Genomic DNA, 20912 nt, shown 5'->3' with positions numbered 1-20912 from the left:
TTGAAATAAATCCTTGGTTTATAGTCCATATCATTAAGTTCTTTTCAACCATATATTTTGTTAAAATGTATTATTTTGGCATCATAATTTTAATTACTGAGAATTCTTATTAATCTCTGATGCTATTCATCTCTGATTGATTCTCCCAGACCATATATGAGTTTCATTTATTCGGCAAAATGTATTCCCTGTCTATTCAGTCCTTTGCTATGTTCACTGGGGATGAAGAAGTATAAGAAACGGAAAGAAATTATTACCTTCTTAGAGCAATCTCATTGGGGATGGACGAAGGGAAGACAAATACTAGACAAGTAAATAAGAAAATTATATGTTAGAGGGTGATAAATGATAAGCAGAAGAGGAAGAATATAGTGTAAAGTGAATTAAATAGGATGATCAAGGAATTCCTGTCCAAAGAGACATTTGAACAAAAATGGAAAGGAGAGAGTCCCATGGAAGTCTGGGAAATTCCATTCCATGCCAATGTAAAGGTAGAAGAGTACCTGGTATAAATGAGGAACAAAAAAGAAAGCCAGTGTGGTTGTACAGTTCACTGATATAATATTCTCTTTTACTGTCATTTTTAAGAGTTTGTGTGATTTTTCTTCCTTTTAAAGTTTTCATTTGAGTTTTATTGAAGTCTACCATACATTTTTTGAGAGCTTGGATCTTGTGTAATCCTTTTTCCATTTCTGTTTGTAAATAGTCCAGTTTGAAACATAGTGTGACAGTGCTAAATATTGTTTGAAATAATGAATAAAAGAGATAATTAATCACCTGAAAAAATTAAGTAAATTTTAGACATATCAACAGGCTTGTTTATCATTCCAGAAAAATCCATTTGGCAAGGATTACAAAATTGTGATTCATTTGTCTTATGTAACTGGAGGAGGAAGAGACATGCACTCCAAATTACTGATAACAAGATTTTTGAAAGATGTTTGAAATGTTTGAAACACTTACAAGCATGAGTGAGAAACATGTTAAATCACCCTCCCAGTGCGATTCACCCTTATGCTGAAATTCCCTGTCACTCACTTATGCCATGTCTTCCTACTTCGCTGTTCGACATTTGGGAGTTATTTAAGCTTATGATTGAAATTTCTATCACAACAGACTTTACTCACTAAAAAACCCAAATACATGAATTTATTAATGAAATTGGGCATGTGAAAATAATATTACCATTATATTGCCATTTTGTCCTTATTTGACAAACATCTCCTCAACAGAAAGTGGGAAACAGGAAATCTCAGGGATCTTTAGTACAACCATTATATTTTTCAGATGAGAAAACTGAGGCAATGATGGATTCAATATTTTGATCATGATCTCCAAACCAGGGAAGGAAGGAGATGGATCTCTCATATAGTGATTGCTATTGTTTAAAACATTTCATACCTAAAAAAGAATATGCATAGCATAAAAAAGATAAAATAATCAAAGTAATACTTTTGTACCCACTACCCACCTCGAACCTGTAATATCATGACCACTATTGAAGTCTCTTGTGTGCCACATCCCTGTCCTATCTGCTGTTTGAGGGATACCTACTCCTTGGATTTTGTGTTTGTGATTGTCATTCCCTTACTTTTGTGAAAGGTTTATCTCTCAAGAAGGTATTCTTATTTTAGTTTCCCAGTTACTAAAACAATTACCATACATTTGGTTGGCTTAACAACACAATTTATTGGCTCACAGTTTCAGAGGCTAGAATGTTTGCTTCCTCCAGGAGTCTCTATCTTTTGGTTGGCCAGGAAACTGGGGTATCTTGGCTTTTTTTATCACATGGCCATCCATATGGCAGTGTCTTCTTTCTCTTCCAGTTGCCTTGACTTTTGGTTTCTGGATGCTCCCCATGGCTTCTCTCTCCATCTGATTTTCATTTTACTTATAAATGACTCCAGGAATCTGGATTTAAGCCCAACCTGATTCAGTTGGACCACACCTTAACTGAAGTAACAAATTGAAGAGATCTTATTAATAACGGGGTCACATCCATCAGAATGTGGGCCAACAAGAATATGTCAAAACAAAGGTAGACAATTCAACCTACCCCAATTCCTGAACCATATATATTGCTTACATTTGCATGGTTTTGAATTTATTCAAATGATATAGTATTTATATTTATGATCCTGCTAATTGTTTTTTAGCATCAGTGTGGCTAGTTTTAGTTTATTCACTTTTTTAGAGTATCAAAAAATTACTATTCTTTTGTTTGTGGATATTTGGAGATTGAATAATGTCCCTCACAAAGACATGTGCACATCCTAATCCCTAGTCCTGTGTTTGTGGACTCATATATGGGATCTTCTTGAATATCCTTTTTGGATAAGGCCAACTTCAATCAGAGTGGGCCTTAATCCTATATGACTGGAGTTATTATAAGCAGAGAAAATGTGACATAGAAGGAGAAAGAATCAGATTGCCATGTGATAGTCAGATTGATTGTCAACTAACCACCACAGAACACTACAGATTTTGGAGAAGACATGGCCTCCACATAACTCGATTTTGGCCTCATAGCTTCCAAACTGTAGGCCAAAAAATTCCTCTCTTTTATGTCAGCCATTCTGTGGTATTCTATTATAGCAGTCCTGGCAAACTAAGGCAATTTCTATACTTAAAGCAATGTGCCTAGAAACACATTTGTATATATTTTCTGGTTCAGATATTCAAGAGTTTGTCTGGAAAACTATCTGAATAGAACTGCTAAATTCTAGTGTAGGTACACCTTTTTATACAAGAAGCACTGATTCTCATTAATCTCCCTTCACAAAATATAGTTGTACCAACTTATACCCTCAATTACTATGCATATAATTCTTCAGGCCAATTCTTGACTAACATTGGTTAGTATCAGTATTATTAAGTTGTAATGATCTGATGCATACCTTATCCAATGTAGCTTTAATTGGCATTTAACAGAGTACTAATGCAGGTAAAATATTTTCACATGCTCATTGACTACGCACATTGCCTATTCTGTGAAATGTTTGTTTATAATTTTTTATCTATTTTCTATTGGATTGTTTATTATTTTCTCATTGACAGGTAGGAGCTCTTCATATATTGAGGACACTGATCCTTTGCCAGTCATAAGTACTTACCAATATCGCCTTCCATTATATGTTTTATTTTCTTTTTCATTATGATACCTTAGGATGAATAAAAGCTCTTTATTTTAATGTAGTCAAATATTTCACTTAATGTAGTCAAATGTGTCATTTATTCCCTTTATGATCTATACTATTTTTGTTCTTATTTAAGAAATCCTCTCCTAGCCCAAGGTCACAAATATATTCTCTTCTATTATCTAATGGAAATTTTAGATTTTTGCATTTCCCAATTACGGCTATTATGTATTGAAATTGTTTTTGTTTATGTCTGTGTAGCCAGAATACAATGTTGTATTTTTCTGCAGATATCCTGTCCCTATTGATACCTAAAATCACCTTTATTATACAGTTTATTTCCATATAAGCTTGAGTCTGTTTCTTGGTTTTGAATTTAAATATTTTAATTATCAGTTCTTCTGCTAATTCCAATTATTTGGCTTAATTGTTACATGTGTGTGTGTATCACAACAATATCTCTAAAGCAATTATTTACAACTTGCTCTCCTTTGGGAGAGAATTTCCCATTCTTGATCTTTTCTTTCTTTGCTTAATTTTTAGAATAAGTTTGCCATTCCCTTGAGCAATCTCACTGGGATTTTTATAAGAAAATAATTGAATCCATAACATATTTTGTGGAAAATTGATATTTTTTATATCTTCTCAGTCTTGAACATGAAATATTGTTCCATTTATTTATGTCAGCTCAAATGTTTCTCTATAGAGCTTTATAATTTTCTCTGTTAGGCTTTTGCATATATTTTGTTAGATTTATTTTTAGGTATAGTGTATTTCTCCTGTATTTTCAATGGTTTTTCTTTTTTTATTACATTTTCTAGTTAGTTTTGGTATGTAAACTTGAAGTTACATTTTTTTCTATAGTGATCTGAGATATAGCAACCTGGATACCTCAATTACTAAATCTCGAAATTTGTCTATACATTCTTCTATATTTTGTAAATAGGTAATTATATCAACCATGATCTACTTTAATTTTGCTTTTTCCATTCCAATTCTTATATATTTTTTCCTTTTTTAACTAACAAGACTTTCATTACAGTGTTAATAATGGAAGTCACAGTGAACATTCTTGTTATTTCCCTATTTTTGAGGGAATGATGGCACTGTTTTGTCACTGAAAATGATGCTTGTTCTACTATTGTATTAAATAGTTATATCCTGAGGTCAGCTTCTTTTTTATCTGCTTTACAAAGAAGTTTTATTCATGAATGTATATTGACTTTTTTGAATACTTTAAATGCTTTTTCCTACATGAATCTGTTAATGTAAATTGCATTAAATGCATTTTACATTTTACCCTTGAAATCCTGTGGTAAATGCAATTAGTTATGACATATTGCATATTTTATAGTATCTCACAATATTTTGATTTTTCCCCTTAAACCCATTCTTTTTACTATACTGGTTATTATGCTGTATTCCTCCAATATATTCTTTTCTACTTTATTTATTTTTTGCATTTTTCTTTATTTTTAGAGATGCTTTAGATTACATAAATGTTACCAAAAAAATATACAGGAGATTCCCTTATGCCCCACCTCTCCCTCTCCCACACTTGCCCCCATTAACAACATCTGTTATTAATGTGGTACATTTGTTACAATTCATGAACACTAATTGAAGCACTGCTACTAAGCATGGTTTATAGTTTACATTATGGTTTACACTTTGCAACACACAATTTTATAGGTTTTGACAAAATGTATAATAACTTGTATGCATTATTGCGATATCATGCAGAACAATTCCAGTGTCCAAAATTGTCCCATGTTACACCTATGCTTCCCTCAGAAATTCTAATGACCATTGTCTCTATGGAAATGTTATAAGTTCTTCCATTACTAGAATAATTATGTCTACTTTAGTCTATAATTGCATTTCCCCATTATTTTTCGCTCAAAATCTTGAGGATTTGGGGATGATGATGCTAACTCTGCTTCTGATTGAGAGGGGGCTTAGATCCACGGGGCAGATGGATGGACTGTCCAGCTTACAATTGTAGATACTCTTTTTTGGGATGAGTGTTGTCCATCATCATCCTTTTGGTGACCACTCGTTGGGTGAGTACAATGAATTAGAGAGTAGGTACTGGCTGGAACTCTGCCGAGATTCAGGGCTTAAATGACATATGAACAGACCACATATGTAAGTCTCTGGGCATATATTTAACGGGGATTTATTGGTTCAGATAAAAGGGCAAAAGAACCATTTTGGGAAAATTATAAATGAGACTAACTCTGACATATTGGGGAGATAAGTTATCATATATTCCAAGGCAAGGCCCACTGACAGGGTGCCAAATTCCTGAGATTGTCAGCCCTGCCCATAGTATCTAGGTGTCTCTAGGGCCCTCACAAGCTCTGCTGTTTAAAGCACTGTTTACTGTGGCAGTCAGTGAGATCCTTCGGAAACATGCATAAGCGTAACCTCTGGAATGACCTCCTAACTCATTTTAAAATCTCTTAGCCCTAAAAACTTATTTGTAGTTGATATTTCGTGGTTTCGGTCTAGGTCTTTTTCCAAATGCTTTGCTAGTTGGCGATTGGTAAACATCCCTTGGTGCCAGGGAAGGTCATCCTCAGGAGACACTTCCTACACCAGCAGGGAGGTAGTGAGTTTATATGCTGAGTTTGCCTTGGAGAGAGGTCATTTTTGAGCAACAAGAAGGCTTTTAGGAGGTAACTCTTAGACAATATATAACTCTAGGGTAAGTTTCAATTTCACAGAAAGAAGGTTCTTAAGTACAACCATCAGTGCCAAGGGCCTGGCGCACTGGTCTGTCCTCCTCTAGGCACTGCCCATGTACTCTCGGGATTCTTCCTGCTTTATTACAGAATACAGCAGGGCTCCCCAGCACGGGAATTCAGTTTTCCATCAGCTATTGTGTGCGTCTCTTCCCACTGAGACAACACCCCACACATCCCCCCACCACTGACACCCTGCACCAGTAACCCTCCCCTGGCACAGTTACAACCCTTCTGCAATTCAAAACCTCCCCAACAATAAAGCCAATACTGGTTAGTATGCTTTATTCCTCCAATATATTCTTGAATTTTAAATAGAGATAAGAAAATACATACTTAAATTAGCAAAGTCAAAATTTTATACAAATCTGAACAATAAAAGAATCCTCGAACATTTAATTATGCCTGCCTTCCTTCCAAAGTATATACTATTTTCATGGAGGATTTTAGGTCTCTATTTTTTTACTTATCACAAGAAATGATTATGATTATTTATATCTTTAATAGCGGTTTAATTTATTGGTATTAGCCTTCGGTGCCCTTGACAATTTGGCTTCTTTGATTTTGTACTTTTTCCTGTGTCAGGAACTGTTTTATTTAATTTTTTTTTTCTTTTTCTTTTGACCTTTGGAGAATTTCCATACTTCTTGCAAGCTCAATAATATATTTTAAGGTATGTTTGTTATTGAAAGACTTTTCAGTATGTCTATCTGACAAAATACTGGAAGTCAAAGTGTCTTTTTTACTACAACTCAACCATCATAAACTAAGATTCTATGTGCACACCACTAACAAGTCTAATATCCTTATGTCTGTAAGGTGAAGTTAACAATAGACTTCCTTTGGGAAAAGAGCAAGAGTCAGCAAAATATTATGAGAGCTATTTCATCTAGATTTTTCATTTTCCCTTGACAATTCACTGCCTTATGATGTACAGTGTCTCAGAAAATAAATAAATAAAAAGTAATATGATGCAAAAAAGGCACCTGAAAATTTAGAAATACCAGATTGGCATTTTTGAATCATTTTTTGGGTAACTTTTAAGAAGTATTTAGAGAAAAGTATAGAAAATTGCTGACCAACTCATTGCTAACTCTATAAAATTATTTCAGGCTTTCATTTTTCAACCTTCTTGCCTTATCACTCAATTTATTTTCAAGTAAAACATTTTGGTTCTAGATATTTATTCCTTCCATCTAAGTCATTAAAATCATATATCATATTTATGTGTATATGTATGCGTGTGTTATATAAACCTTACTGAAATTCACAATTAAATATAAGTAAGTTTATTCACTGGTATATTAGTGCTCTCCTTAGAAATGAGTTAGGAACCCAAGGCCACCTGCATCAAAAGCATTTAGGAGAAAGTACATAATAGAAAGTGTGTGGCACAAAGAAAACTCAGGGCAGCTCTGAAAAACTAAAATTCTAAGTGGAAAATCAAAAATTGAAACTAAACTTCAATATCTTCAATATATATAGCCATTCTGCATTCAAAAATCATGAATAAGATTATTTCAGAAATACCAGAATAAGTTAAAAATTTATTTTATATTCCAAAATTTAGAATCATTCAAATCTATGTGAATACTCTTGGAAAGTACAATTTTCAGATATGGCAGTAAGAAGTTTCTTTTCTTTTTGCCACAGATGGAAGATCTATGGCTAAAGGAAAGTAATATTACATATTTTTATTCCATAAGCTGAAAGAATCACTTACAAAATAGTTTTGAACTCTTTGGCAGAAAATCATTTGTGAGTCATCTGTCTTTCATTGCTACTCATGACATTTCTAAGAAATTTTACAGACTTTCTGCATTACAAACTTTATAGGAAGCAAGGTTTAGGAAAATCTCTAGAAACATACACACATCCTTATAATATTACAGATTCTGGTAAAAGTAGATGACTAGTTTCCTATAAACTTTGATATCTACAAATTACTAATGTCTGACTAATCACACCTTGATATAATTGATTTTACATATATGTTTATATCTCACTAATTATGATGTAATGTTTTTAGAGTATTTTTGTCTTTCCTCCAGTGTTAAAATGGAAATACCTAAAGACAATGTATAGTAATTCCCATAACATACCAATCATCTTCTGTAAAATACTGCTGTGCTATCATTTTATTTTCCAAATCTAATTAGTTCTATTTGATAAGTTGTATGAAATATATAGATTTTTATCACAATTTATATTTTTAATATTATAAAAATAAAATATGCTACACTTTCCAACACTACTTACTCTTTTTAATTCACAAAACAACAAAAGATATCAATTTTATGAAAGATGTATTATGCATGTCTAGAAGAAAGTTCAGTAAAAAGTACCCGTTCTCCCTTGTATATAGTTTACTATCAAAGAAGGATCAATTTTGGACCCAAATATCTCGTTTACATTCTTAAAATGTGCATACCATATACAACAGCTAAAAGGACAAAAACAGTAGTCTTGGATCAGCAATTTTTGCACCGCATAATTTGATACAATGCCAGTCTTTTTAATACACATAATATAACTGAATTACATATTGGTAGGACAAAATTTTAGAATGGAATGTTGACTTAAAAGATATGCAACAATTTTTGATAGATTAATGTAGGAGATTGAATCATGTGCCCCAAAATATGTTCAAGTCCTAAGTTCTAATACCTCTGAATGTGTCCTTGTTTGGAAATAACGTGTTTGCACATGTAATCAAGGTAAGATCAGACCATACTGGATGAATTTGGGCCCTAAAACCAATCACTGGTGGATTTAGGTGTTTGCTTGCTTGCTTGCTTGTTTTTGAGGAAGTAAAGAGACATTCGGCAGGCACAGAGTCACACATTGAAGGTTATGTGAAGAGGGGGCCAGAGATTGGAGTGATGCAGCTTCAAGCCAAGGAACATCAAAGGTTGGCAGGTTCGACTGGACCCTAGGTGGAGGCAAGGAAGGATTCATTCTTTCAGCCTACAGAGGGTTCATGGCCTTTCCACAACTTGACTTTGTAGTTCTAGCCCTGTGAACTGAGAGAGACTAAATTTCTGTTGTTTCACATACCAACTTTGTGGTAATTTATTATGGCAGCCCTAGGAAACAAATAGAGTTATTTATTTTTATTTTATTTTATTTTATTCTCCCCTCCTTCCTACCCGCCATTGTCTGCTCTCTGTGTCCATTCACTGTGTGTTCTTCTGTGTCTGTTGTATTCTCATTAGACGGCTCTAGAAACCCATCCTGGGACCTTCCAGAGTGGGAGAGAGGTGATCATTCTCTTGTGCCACGTCAGTTCCCTAGTTCATTTGTCTCTTATTGTCTATTCTCTGTGTCTCTCTTTTTTTTTTTTTAAGTAATTTATTAAAAAATAAAAGATTCGGGGAAACAGCTGTGGCTCAATCAGATGAGCTCCCGTCTAGTGTATGGAAGGCTCTCGGTTCGCATCCTGGGGCCTCCTTGTGAAGGGAGGCTCGCCAGCACACCGTGGAGCATCGTCTGGCTCGCAGACGCCAAGGAGCACTGACTCAGCAAGGCGAGGCAACAAAAAGGGAGACAAGCAAGAACACGGAGGAGCCCGCAGCGAATGGACACAGAAGGCAGACAGCAAGCAAGCCACAAGGGGCAGGGGATAAATACAGACACAGAAGAACGTACAGCAAATGGACACCGAGAGCAGACAGCACACACACAAAAAAGCCTCAAGGGGGGGATAAAAAAGTAAATAAAAATAAAAGATTCAATGAATTATCATTTCACCAGATATACAATTATTTAGGAGAAAAAAAGAAACAGGCAAGTTACAGAGTTCTGTTTCTACTTATGAAAGAAAGCTGGAAAAGAACATCACTGTCACTCAAAACAACATAAACAGCCATTTAGTCTGAAACATCACCTTCTTTTCGAACTCATCAGTGAGCTGAGATCTCAAAGTTACTTGCTGAAATTACTTCCAAAGTGTGACAATCCCCTTGGGTAAAAGATGAGATACACTAATTGTTTCACCACTGACAGAGATCAAGAGGAAGAGGTGAAAGCCAACGAGGTGGGCTGAATAAAACATCTAAAATTTTAGCAAATTCTGAAAGGCCAAGTGCAGTGACGTGTGACAGTTTAGTCTGGAAAATCAAGATCCACCAGCTCTTTTCTACATGCCTTGACACTAGGTGCTCACAAGAAATACTGTGGGCAAGGCAAGAGATCAGAGAAATCCCCCACCCCTAGATGTTGCAGGTATATCAGTAATGATTGGCTTTTGCAGGCGGAGGGCGGGGACAACTTCCACAAAATATTTCCATACAGAGCAAAAGCTCTGCCGTAGGTGAAGGGCAGGATCCTGCTCCAGGTCCAAGCAGTAGCTGCTGCTGCAGAAGGCAGGAAACCCACTCTCACCCCAGACCCACTACCATTATAAGTCAGAATTTGGCTGTCACTGCTCCCAGAAAATTTTTTTACTGCCACTAGAGGAGGAGCAGGAAACACTCTAAGGCCCAGGATTCTGTGCTGATACAAAGCGGAGGTCTCTTGATTCTGGAGCAGTATCAGGAACAAAGCTTTTCAAAGATTGAGGATGGAGCAAAAGCTATCCTCTTGGACCATGCACCAAGTAACATATAGCCAAAGTCCACTGCAGAAGGTGGGGTGGGGGAGGGAGAGCACAGATAAAGACCCCTCTGTGGCACAGGCATGCAGGACCTGTTGAAAGGTGAACAGGAACACTAAGGAAACCCTCCAGTATTCCAGGGTTAACATACAGCACAACAAAGCTACAGTTTACTGCTGGAGGATTTTTTAAAAAATTAATTTAATTTGAGATAAGTGTAGATACGCATGTAGTTATAAGAAATTATACAGAGAACTCTTGTGCCCTTTACCCAGTTTTCTCCAAAGGGTAACATCTTTAAAAAAATACAGAAAAATATCACAAAAGCAATATTGACATTGATACAAAGTAAATTCCATCCTCATAAGGATACTTCATGTCACCCTTTTGAAACTGCACCCATTACCCTCCTTTTCCTCCCCCACTTTAAGCCCTGTCAACTACTAATCTATTCTCCATTTCAAATTTTATCATTTAAAAAATGTTATAAAAATGGAATTATACCATCTGTAACAGTTTTGGACTGACTTTTTTTTTTTTTTCACTCAGCATAATTACCTGAGGATTCATCCAGTTTGCGGTGTGTATCAAAAGTCTGTTCATTTTCATTGTTGCGTGGTTTTCCATGGAATGGAGGTGCCATAGTTTATTTAATGAGCCAACAGTTGAAGAATATCTGGGTTGTTCCCAGTTTGGGGCTATTAAGAAAAAGCTGTCATAAAAATATGTATACAGGCTTTTATGTGAACACAAGTTTTCATTTCTCTGGAGGGAAATTTCAGGGTCATAATGTAATTGCATGTTCTGTTTATTAAGAAACTTCCAAACTGCTTTCCAGAGTGGCTGTAGAATTTTACATTCCCACCAGCAAAGGTCAAGTGGTACAGTTTCATCAAATCCTCACCAGCATTTTGTGTTACCACTATTCTTCATTCTAGCCATTCTGGTAGGTGAACAGAGACATCGCATTGTGGTTTTGATTAGCATTTTCTTAATGACTAATGATGCTGAATGTATTTCATTTGCTTATTTTTTATCTATATCCTTTTCAAGGAAATGTGGGTCCATGTCTTTTGACTATTTTATAATTGGACTGTTCGTTTTGTTTGTTTACTGCTAAGTTTTAAGAGTTCTTTATATATTCTTGCTACTAGCACCTTGTTGGATATGTGTAGATATTTTCTACCAGTGGGTAGCCAATTTTTTCCTCTTCTTAGCAGAGTCTATTGCAGATCAAACTTGTTTCTATTTATTTTATTTTTATGAATTCCAATTTATCCACTTTCCTTTGGTGTCAAATCTAAGAATACTTTAAATGGCCATATATCCCAAAGTTTTCTTCTTTGTTGTATTTTTTTCAAAAAAATTTATATTTTAATATGTCCATAATCCATTTCAGTTAATTTTTGCATAACGTGTAAGCTTTAGGTTGAGGTTCTTTTTTGATGTGTATGTGGGGGGGGGGAAGGGTCCAGTTGCTCAAGCACCATTTGTTTAAAGGGCTATCTTTCCTCCCTTGAGTTGCTTTTGCACTTTTGTCAAAAATCAGTTGGGAGGACTTCCAGAGAAAATGACAGATTAAGGAGCTCCAAGACTCAGTCCTTCCACCAAAACAACTATTAAACAGGCAGGAACTAAAACAAATATTTAAAAACTCTGGAGGCCAGAAGAATATGTACAGCATCCAGGGAGGAGTGGAAGGAAGAGGCTAAAGAACAGTAAATTGTTCTCTCCCCATGCTGGCTACCAGCATCCATACCCACCCTCTTAGCAGGCCACCAAGGGGTCCAGCCCCCAGCTAGCTCATGGGCAACAGAAAAGGATATAAAAATCCTCTTCCCCAAGCACAGGGGTGGAAATTCAAAACATGAATGCAACATTTATATTTTCTTTGATTTCCTTCATCAGCACATTTTACTTTTCAGCGTACATGTCTAGCCCATGTTTTGTTAGATTTACAACCAATTATTTCATTTTTTGAGTGATTGTAAATGATCTTGTATTTGAAGTTCACTGTCCACATGCCCATTATAAATACATAGAAACACAATTGATAGATGGATGTTTAACTTATATCCTTTGAACTTTCTGAACTCAATTCTAGGAAGTCTTGTTTTTGAGATTCTTTGGGATTTTCAACATAGACAATTATGTTATCTGCAAATACTGACAGTTTGATTTCTTCTTTTCTAATCTATATGCATTTTATTTCTTTTTCTTCCTTTATTATACTAGCTAGACATTCAAAACTATGTTGACTAAGCATCGAAAACGTGGATGTCCTTGGCTTGTTCCCAGTGTTAAGGAGAAAAGCATTCAGTCTTTCACCATTAAGTGTAATAATAGTTGTAGGTATTTTGGGATACTTATTTATTTATTTATTTACTTAGATAGCTGCTCATTATCAAGTTGAAAAGTTCCACTATATTCTAATATTCTGAGAATTTTAAAAATCATGAGTGGGTGATGAAATTTGTCAAATACTTTTCCTTCATTAACTAATGTGATTATATGATTTTTCTTATTAAGCCTGTTAAAATGGTGAATGTGTTGATTTCCAAGTATTTAACCAACCTTATATCCCTAGAATAAATCACACTTGGTTGGTGTAACATTCTTCTATTTTTTTTTTTAGATTTATTTATTTATTTATTTGTCCCCCTACCTCTACCCCTATTGTCTGCTCTCTGTGTCCATTTGCTGTGTGTTCTTCTATGTCTGCTTGTATTCTCATTAGGTAGCTCTGGGAACTGATCCTGGGACCTTCTGGAGTGAGAGAGAGGTGATCATTCTCTCTCGCCACCTCAGCTCTCTGTTCTGCTTCATCTTCTTATTGTCTCTCCTCTGTGTCTCTTTTTACATCATCTTGCTGCACCAGCTCTCTGTGTCAGCCGGCACTCCATATGGGCCAGCTTAGTGCACAGGCCAGCTTGCCTTCACCAGGAGGCCCTGGGCATCAAACCCTGGACCTCCTATATGGTGAACAGGAGCCCAACAGCTTGAGCCACATCCATTTCCCTCATTCTTTTATATATTATTAAAATTCTATTAGTTAACTTTTAATTTTTTATTAAAATAACAAATACACAGCTCAAAATTTCCCATTTTATCTACATGTAAGTGCACAATTCAGTAGTATTAATTACATTTGCAATATTGTGCTCCCATCACCAATACCTGTTACCCCTACTGTTTTAATCATCTCAAACAAAATCTTTTCACCCGTTAAGCTCTATTTCCTTTATTTTTTACTATCTTTGTCTTATTCTGGTATCAGAGCAATACTAGCTTCATAAAGCAAATGTAGAAATGTTGCCTATTCCTCTATTTTTCTGGAACAGAATGTACAGAACCAGCATTAATTCTTTAAATATTTGGTGGAATTCTCCACTGAAACCACCTTGGCCTACAGATTTCTTTTAAATTATGAATTCAAATGTGTTAATTATTAAATTAATTATTAAAATAATCTCTTTGATTATGGGTGAATTATTGTAATTTGGGTTTTGAAGAATTGGTCTATTTTATCTAAGTTGCCATATTTATGTGTGTATACTTGATCATAATATTCCCATATTATAATCTTGATATCTGTTGGATCTGCAGTAAGAGCTCTGTCTCATTCCTGATATTGGTAGTTTACAACCTCTCTGTTCTTCAATTTGTCAGTATTCCTAGAAGTTGGTGAATTTTATTGATATTTTCAAAGAACCAGCTATTTTTTTATTTTCTCTATTGTACTTCTGATTTCAATTTCACTGATTTTTGCTAACTTTATTATTTCCTTTCTGCTCCCTCATTTGCATTTAGTTTCCTCTCATTTTCCAAATTCTTGATATGGAAGGTTAAAGTATTGGTTCCAAACATTTCCTCTTTTCTTACATATGTAATTAGTGCTACAAGCTTCCATCTTAGCAATTTAGCTGTGTCCCACAGATTTTGGCATGATATATTTTCATTGTTATTCATTTCAGTACAATTTTTATCCCTTGAGACTTCCTCTTTGACTCACTGTTTATTTACAAGTATGTTGCGCAGTTTCCAAAGTTTTAAAAATTTCCTGTTATCTGTTATTGATTTCTAGTTTGATTCTAATATGGTCACAAAAACACTTTGATTACAATTCATATAAGTTTGTTATGATTTTTGTTTTTTGTTTTTGTTTTTGTTTTTATGGTCCAGGATATAGTTTATCTTGGCATATGTTTTATAGGCACTTGAAAAAAATATCTATTCTGCTTTTGTTGTGTGGAGTGTTCAATAAATAATGACTTAGAACCTCTAAGCTGATAGTGTTAAGTTCTTTTATATCCTTGCTTCAATTCTGGTAGTTGTTCTGTCAATGGTGGAGAAAGAGACCTTAAGTCTCCAACTCTTATCGTGGATTTGTATATTTCTCTTTTCACTCCTCTCATTTTTTTGCTTTATGTATTTTGCAGCTCTAATGTTTGGTGTATACACATAAGGATTGCTATGCCTTAGTGGATTGGTCCGTCTATTATTCTATAATGTCCTTCTGTGTCTCACAACATTCTTGGCTCTAATGTCTACATTACCTGATATTTATCTTGCCATTACTAGTTTATTTTGATTCATATTTGCATGGTATATCTTTTCCATCTTTTTACTTTCAACCAGCCTACACTGTTATATTTTAATTGGGTTTCTTGTGGATGGCATATAGTAGGGTCATGTTTTCTAATTCACTCTGCTAATACCTATCTTTTAATTGGTACACTTAGACTATTTACATTTAATGCAATTATTAATATATTAGGGATTAAGTCTTCATTTTATTTCGTTTTTTGTTTGTTTTGTTTGTTTTCTATTTGTTTCTCTCTTCTCTTTTTCCTGACTTCTTGTAGTTGACTTGAACAATTTTTAGAGTTCCATTTTGATTAATCTACAGTGTTTTAGAGTATGTCTTTGTATAGATTTTTTTTTTTTTGAACTGTGGAAACACTGCTTAGTTTTTTAATGGTTCCCCTAGGTTATATGTGCATAAGGTATCAGTCTACTTGTGTCACCATTTTGTCAGCTCAAGTGAAGTATAGAAAACTTACCTCCCATTACATCACTTTACTCTCTCCAGTTTATAAAAATTTTTTAACTATTTTCTCTGCATACATTTAAGTATTTGCCAAGATAAACAAACATAATTGTGGATATAAAGACTTGTACGAAAATGTTAAAATCAGCTTCATTAATAATAACTGAAAACTGATAACTTCCAAAAAATCTATCAATAGGTGTTTATAAACAATTTGTAGTACATCTATAAAGTAGATGCTATGCAGTAATAAGGAGGAACAAACTACTGATAGATGCAACAACATGAATATACTCAAAGGCATTATGCTAAGGGGTCAGAAACAGAAAGCACGAATTGCACAATTCTATTTTTTAGACATTCTTGAAAGGGCAAAACTATAATTACAAGAATCAAATCAGTGGTTACCAGGGACTAGTGGTGGTAGTAATAGATTGGCTGAAAATGGGCTACAGGGCTCTGGTGTGGTACAAATTAGAAACCAAAATTTTTAAGCAGTTAAAGTAATAAATTACCATATATCTAATGTACTTTGAAAAATGCTTTCATGCATTATCACATTTAATAATCATATGAGCACTGTTACATAGGTCATGTCATCCTTTAAATATTTAAACTTCATGAGATTCAGGCTACTATGTTCCCGATGCAATTGCTAACATATAGTCTGTAAAATTTTACACATCAATTAGAGTGTGTTTCACATAAGCCAATAAACCTAAATATAACAGTGTCTTCTGAAGGACAACTTTTATGAGGATGGTTATGGGAGTAAGTGTGTGAAGGACTAATACTGATAGACCTAAGAATTTGCAAAATGGTCTTTGAAGAGAGAACAGCAGCACAGTAAAGGCACAATGATCAGCTTCATTTTCCTGGTATGCATAAATATATTTTAAATAAATAGAAAAAATATTTCTGACACCTCATAATTAAGCCTTTAATCTGCTTTCTGAAAGTTCACAGGAATTGTTTTCCACTTGAACAGATAGTATCTAATGGCTCCCATTAGAAATATAAAAAGAGAATATGATTCTTCTTATTGGTTATTCCTTTCTCAAATGTTCCGAAGACTTCTAGTCTTGTGGCAAAAAAAAAAAAAAGGACAATGAGATGAATCACAGATCAGGAGGCATCTTACCAGTTGGCATTGCCTCAGGAATACTCTGAGAAAGTTTTTAGTACTGTATTCCTTAAAATAGCCACCTAGGTGGGTGGGGTTGCTATTACTGTTCTTAGAATAGATTTGGTTCTAACTGGCAGGGAACCTTGACAGAATTCTGATTGATAGCTGCAGTCATTTACCTTGCTTCAGACCTATCAGATCAAATGCTCTAGCTGTCAACAAATAAGAGAATGAGGAAGTGCTGTAGCACTTCATGTCCGCCTAGTCCCCAAATCCAATTAGCATTCAGCCTTGTCATGTAGCTATGACTTTTTCAGCTGCGTGCAGTTCTAGGGCACTGATTAAAAGCAGTTGGTGGCCTTGATCATTTAAGATGCTTCTTATAAGATTATTGGGATCCTAGCAGAAAAAGAGAATTAGGTTCAACAGAAGGATATGATATTACACAATTGTCAAAAAGAAAACCACAATGATATATGAAAAAAGGGACATTTTCTTCTTTTACAATGAATGTCAGTATCAGATAACGAAGATGGAAAAAGAGATAATACTTATATCTTTGCAATAATAATTTGACTATAATATAGAGAAGAAGACACAACTATAGTGCTTATTCTATTAGATATACAATCCCAGGGTTTATATTAAATATCTCATTCATATTCATAATGATATTGTAAGTTTCATATTATTTTCCACATTTTACAGAGGAGGGAAATTAATATCAGAAAAGCTAAATAACTTATCCATGTTCATGGAACCAGTTATTAGCCAGGGAAGATCTAAAATCCAAGTCTCTTTATCCTAACAGCAAAATTTTATTTTGTCTCCCACACCTGCAATTATAAAATTGTCTCTTCAAATTTATCAATGAAGGTTTAAGTTTCTCAATAACTTCACATTCTTTTAATCTCTGCGGTCACCCCTCGGGTTGAAGTGTGGTTTGCTGGCCTGGCAGGGGAGCGGCCGCGGTAGGCCCAATTCCAAGCCGCTGCCCCCATAATAGGGTGGCTGGTCGGACTCACCGCCACCCCTGAAGGGAGCTCGGCATGGGCGCAGAGTGCCCTCGGGTCTCCCCTTCTCGGCAGCCATGCTTCCGCGGCGGCCCCTCCTCCTGGATAGCGCCACAGGATGCCTTATGAGGCAACACCCTACTTCTTTCTCCCTGTGCAGGTGCAGGGCGGAAAATTCCAGTCTGCCCTTTCCCCCCCCCCTCCCCACAGCAGCAACAGCCAGGCACAAGGCGGGAGACTCAAGTCTGCCCTCTACCCCAGCAACAGCAGCCACCAATCCCTAAACCCTGCCACTTCCCCCAGCAACAGCAACAGTCAATCCCTCACCACCACCCCTCCCCCGTCCAGTACCTCCCACTGACCTTTCTCCCCAGTAACTGCTTGCGGCAACCAATCAGGACATGGCATAAGCTTCGACCAATCAGCCTTCCCCAGCCCCTATAAAACTGTAGCCACTTCCTCAATAAAGTTGGACTTGCGTGTTTACCTTGTCTCTGCGGTAGTTCTTCTGCCGTGCGCCCTCCAGTCCTGAGAGCCCCCGACAAGGGCCTGGCCTCCCTTGTCCCCAGTTCGTTGCCTGCTTCTCCGGGCGACCCCTTCGTCGCCGGCTTCGCTGGGCGACCCCGTCAGCCGAACCGCGCAACCCCTGTGAGACCAACCCCTCGTCTGCTGCCGGACCGACCCCTCATCCGCAGCCAGACCCCACCTCTACCGACCGAGCAAACTGTCGCAAATCTCCTTGCTAGGTCTTTGAAATAACTTACTTTTTTATTTTTTAAAGAGTATCAAATGGTTTTATTAAAAAAAATAAATCATTTAATGATAATTAACTTTTCTAAAAAACCCACAGAAACAAGAATAAAATAAACACCCAACCAACACTCACTAGCCCTTGCAGGAAAGGAAGAAGACCTGGATAGAGAGCCTGCAATGTTTTTCCCTATACTTTGCCTGAGTTTCCTCACTCATTCTAGGGTCCCTGGTTTTCTTCCTCTTACAAGGGAAAGTAAACTGGCAAAAAGATTACTGTTCAACGTCCCAACTGTTTTACAGTTACTCAAGGCCAAAGGCTTGTACATTCTAGTTTGCAGCTTTGAGAGACAACAGCAAATAAACTCTGCCAAATACACACTCCCAGCTAACTTTTACAGTCATTCTTTGAAATGGCATCTGAGTCCAAACTGTTTATGTTCCTTGATGTAGCTTTTGTTTATCCCAGAACACAGATCCTAAATTCCATATGCAGTCTCCAAGTTCAAGTATCAAGGCTTGTTTCAGGTAAACCTCAAACGGCCTTGTGTTTTTTTGTAATGTCTCTGTAATGTCTACTGGGTGTCACCTCCTGTGACAGGCTGGCCAGATGGCAGCACAATGCAGGGGGCATAGTCAACTCTCCCACTGCCATGCTTGTTCCCTGGTCAATTTGGTCACCATCCGGCAGTCAAGGCTGAAGTCTTGAAATCAGTGCAGACCTTGGCTACCTTCATTTGCAGTTGCATTCATATGTAAACCGCATCCATTTTTCACCGTTAATTAAATGGAGTTTTCAACAGATGTCAAGCAGATTCTTAGGATGCATCCTGGGAAGGAGCAGGGGGATCCTGGCTTTCCAGGCTCTGGAAGTGGTGCTGGCGCAGCTTCTTTCTTCTGGGCAGCCAGGAACTCATGAATCGCTCGTTCGATCTGTGGTCTGAAGATGTGGTTTCGTTTTGGATCCACCACCTGAGAAATAATTGTCAACTCCAGCTTCCAACGTCCCTGACTGGACCACACTCTGCCTCAGCCCATTTCGCAGCTGGTTTTTGTTCATCGTAGGATTCCATTCCTGCTTGTCCAGATGTGTTGACACAAAATTATCCACCTTCTGCCTCAGGTTTTGGTAAGCTGGCTTGGTATCCACGTTGGCCAGGCAGTCCCGGCGGAAGCTGTCAAACAGGCCCTGGCTCTTCAGTTGCTCCACGATGAGGGCGATGAGCTGCGGGTCCCCGGGGGCAGAGCGAGGCCGGGTTGATGGGGCCGCCGCTCCCGCCGCTCCCGCCGCTCCCAGTCGCGCCCATCGCCGCCCCCGCCGACGCCGGGCCCGCTCGGCCGCCGCCCCCGCCACGACTGCGCCCCGCGCCCGCGAAGGATACGGAACAGGGCTGCAGCTTCTCAGGGCCGGAGGCCCGAGGCGGCCGGCGGTGGCGGCGGCGGTGGCGGGGGAACCAGAGAAGGAAGCGGGCCCCAACCAGGAAAAGGAAACAGGAACGGCCTGAAGTAGCTATTTTAAATGACTTCATCTCTATAGCGATATGATTTTGACAAATGCCATGAGAGAAAGAAGAGTCCTGACTCAACTAATAAAGCAAAGCTTTGGGGATGGTAGATAAAGGACAGTTGGAGAGAAAATTTCATTAGACAAAAGAGAATACCATCTATCTATAAAGAATATATGAGGAAGATCTCTTTATACTGCTATGGAAACAGCTTCTGGTTTTATACAAAAAGCAACATAGAGAATATATACGTTGTAGACATTTTTTTCAGACTGGGAAGGGATAAGAATGTGCATGAACTCCTTATATTCACAAAAAGAACCCAGGAAAGGTAAATAAGAAACTAATACAAAGAGTTGCTAATAGAGAACAAGGGATGAGGAAAGGAATTACTGGGAACAATGCCTGCAGTGATGGAAAAGAGACTTCTCAGATTATTTCTTTTCATATGGTTTTGAGTTTTTGAACCATGGCCATATTTAACTTATTTGAAAAAAAAAATAAAGAGAAAAAATGTTAAGGACCCCATCTAAATTTGCCGGGGCTGCTTAATCAAAAACTTAAACTACAGGAATTTATTGCCTTGCAGTTTTGAGGCTAGAAGTCCAAAATTGGGAAGTCAGTAAAACAATGCTTTTTCTCCAAAGATTGCAGCATTCTGGTACTGGCTGCCTATGATCCTCGGGGTCCCTTGGCTTGTATCCGTGTCTCACATCACATGATGATGTATGTCCTTTCATTTTTCTTCCCGGCTCTGTCCACTTTCAGCTTCTGGCTCCTCCTATGGCTTTCGGGCTTTGTCTGAATGTCTTCTGCCTATAAAGGACTCCAGTAAACCAAATTAAGACCCAAACATATTTCAGTTGGGCCAAACTTTAACTAAAAATAACATCTACAAGAGGTCCTATTTACAGCTCACCTCTACAGGAATGCAGATTAATATTAAGAGCCTGTGCTTGTTACAGTATAAAATTCAACCATAGAGCCACT

General features: G+C 36.8%; 1 protein-coding gene and 1 pseudogene across 11 annotated transcripts in view; both read right to left on the bottom strand.

Annotated features, from left to right (window-relative positions):
* DGKB (diacylglycerol kinase beta) overlaps positions 1-20912 on the bottom strand; it is a 723907-nt gene that overhangs the window by 590890 nt on the left and 112105 nt on the right. The gene's annotated exons all lie outside the window — the stretch shown is intronic.
* Positions 19236-19946, bottom strand: LOC139438954 (biorientation of chromosomes in cell division protein 1 pseudogene; annotated as a pseudogene).

Source organism: Dasypus novemcinctus, chromosome 5 (assembly GCF_030445035.2).
Source record: "Dasypus novemcinctus isolate mDasNov1 chromosome 5, mDasNov1.1.hap2, whole genome shotgun sequence".
Lineage (NCBI taxonomy): Eukaryota > Metazoa > Chordata > Mammalia > Cingulata > Dasypodidae > Dasypus > Dasypus novemcinctus.
The sequence above is the reverse complement of the archived record's forward strand: the minus strand, read 5'-3'. Positions and strand labels throughout refer to the sequence as shown.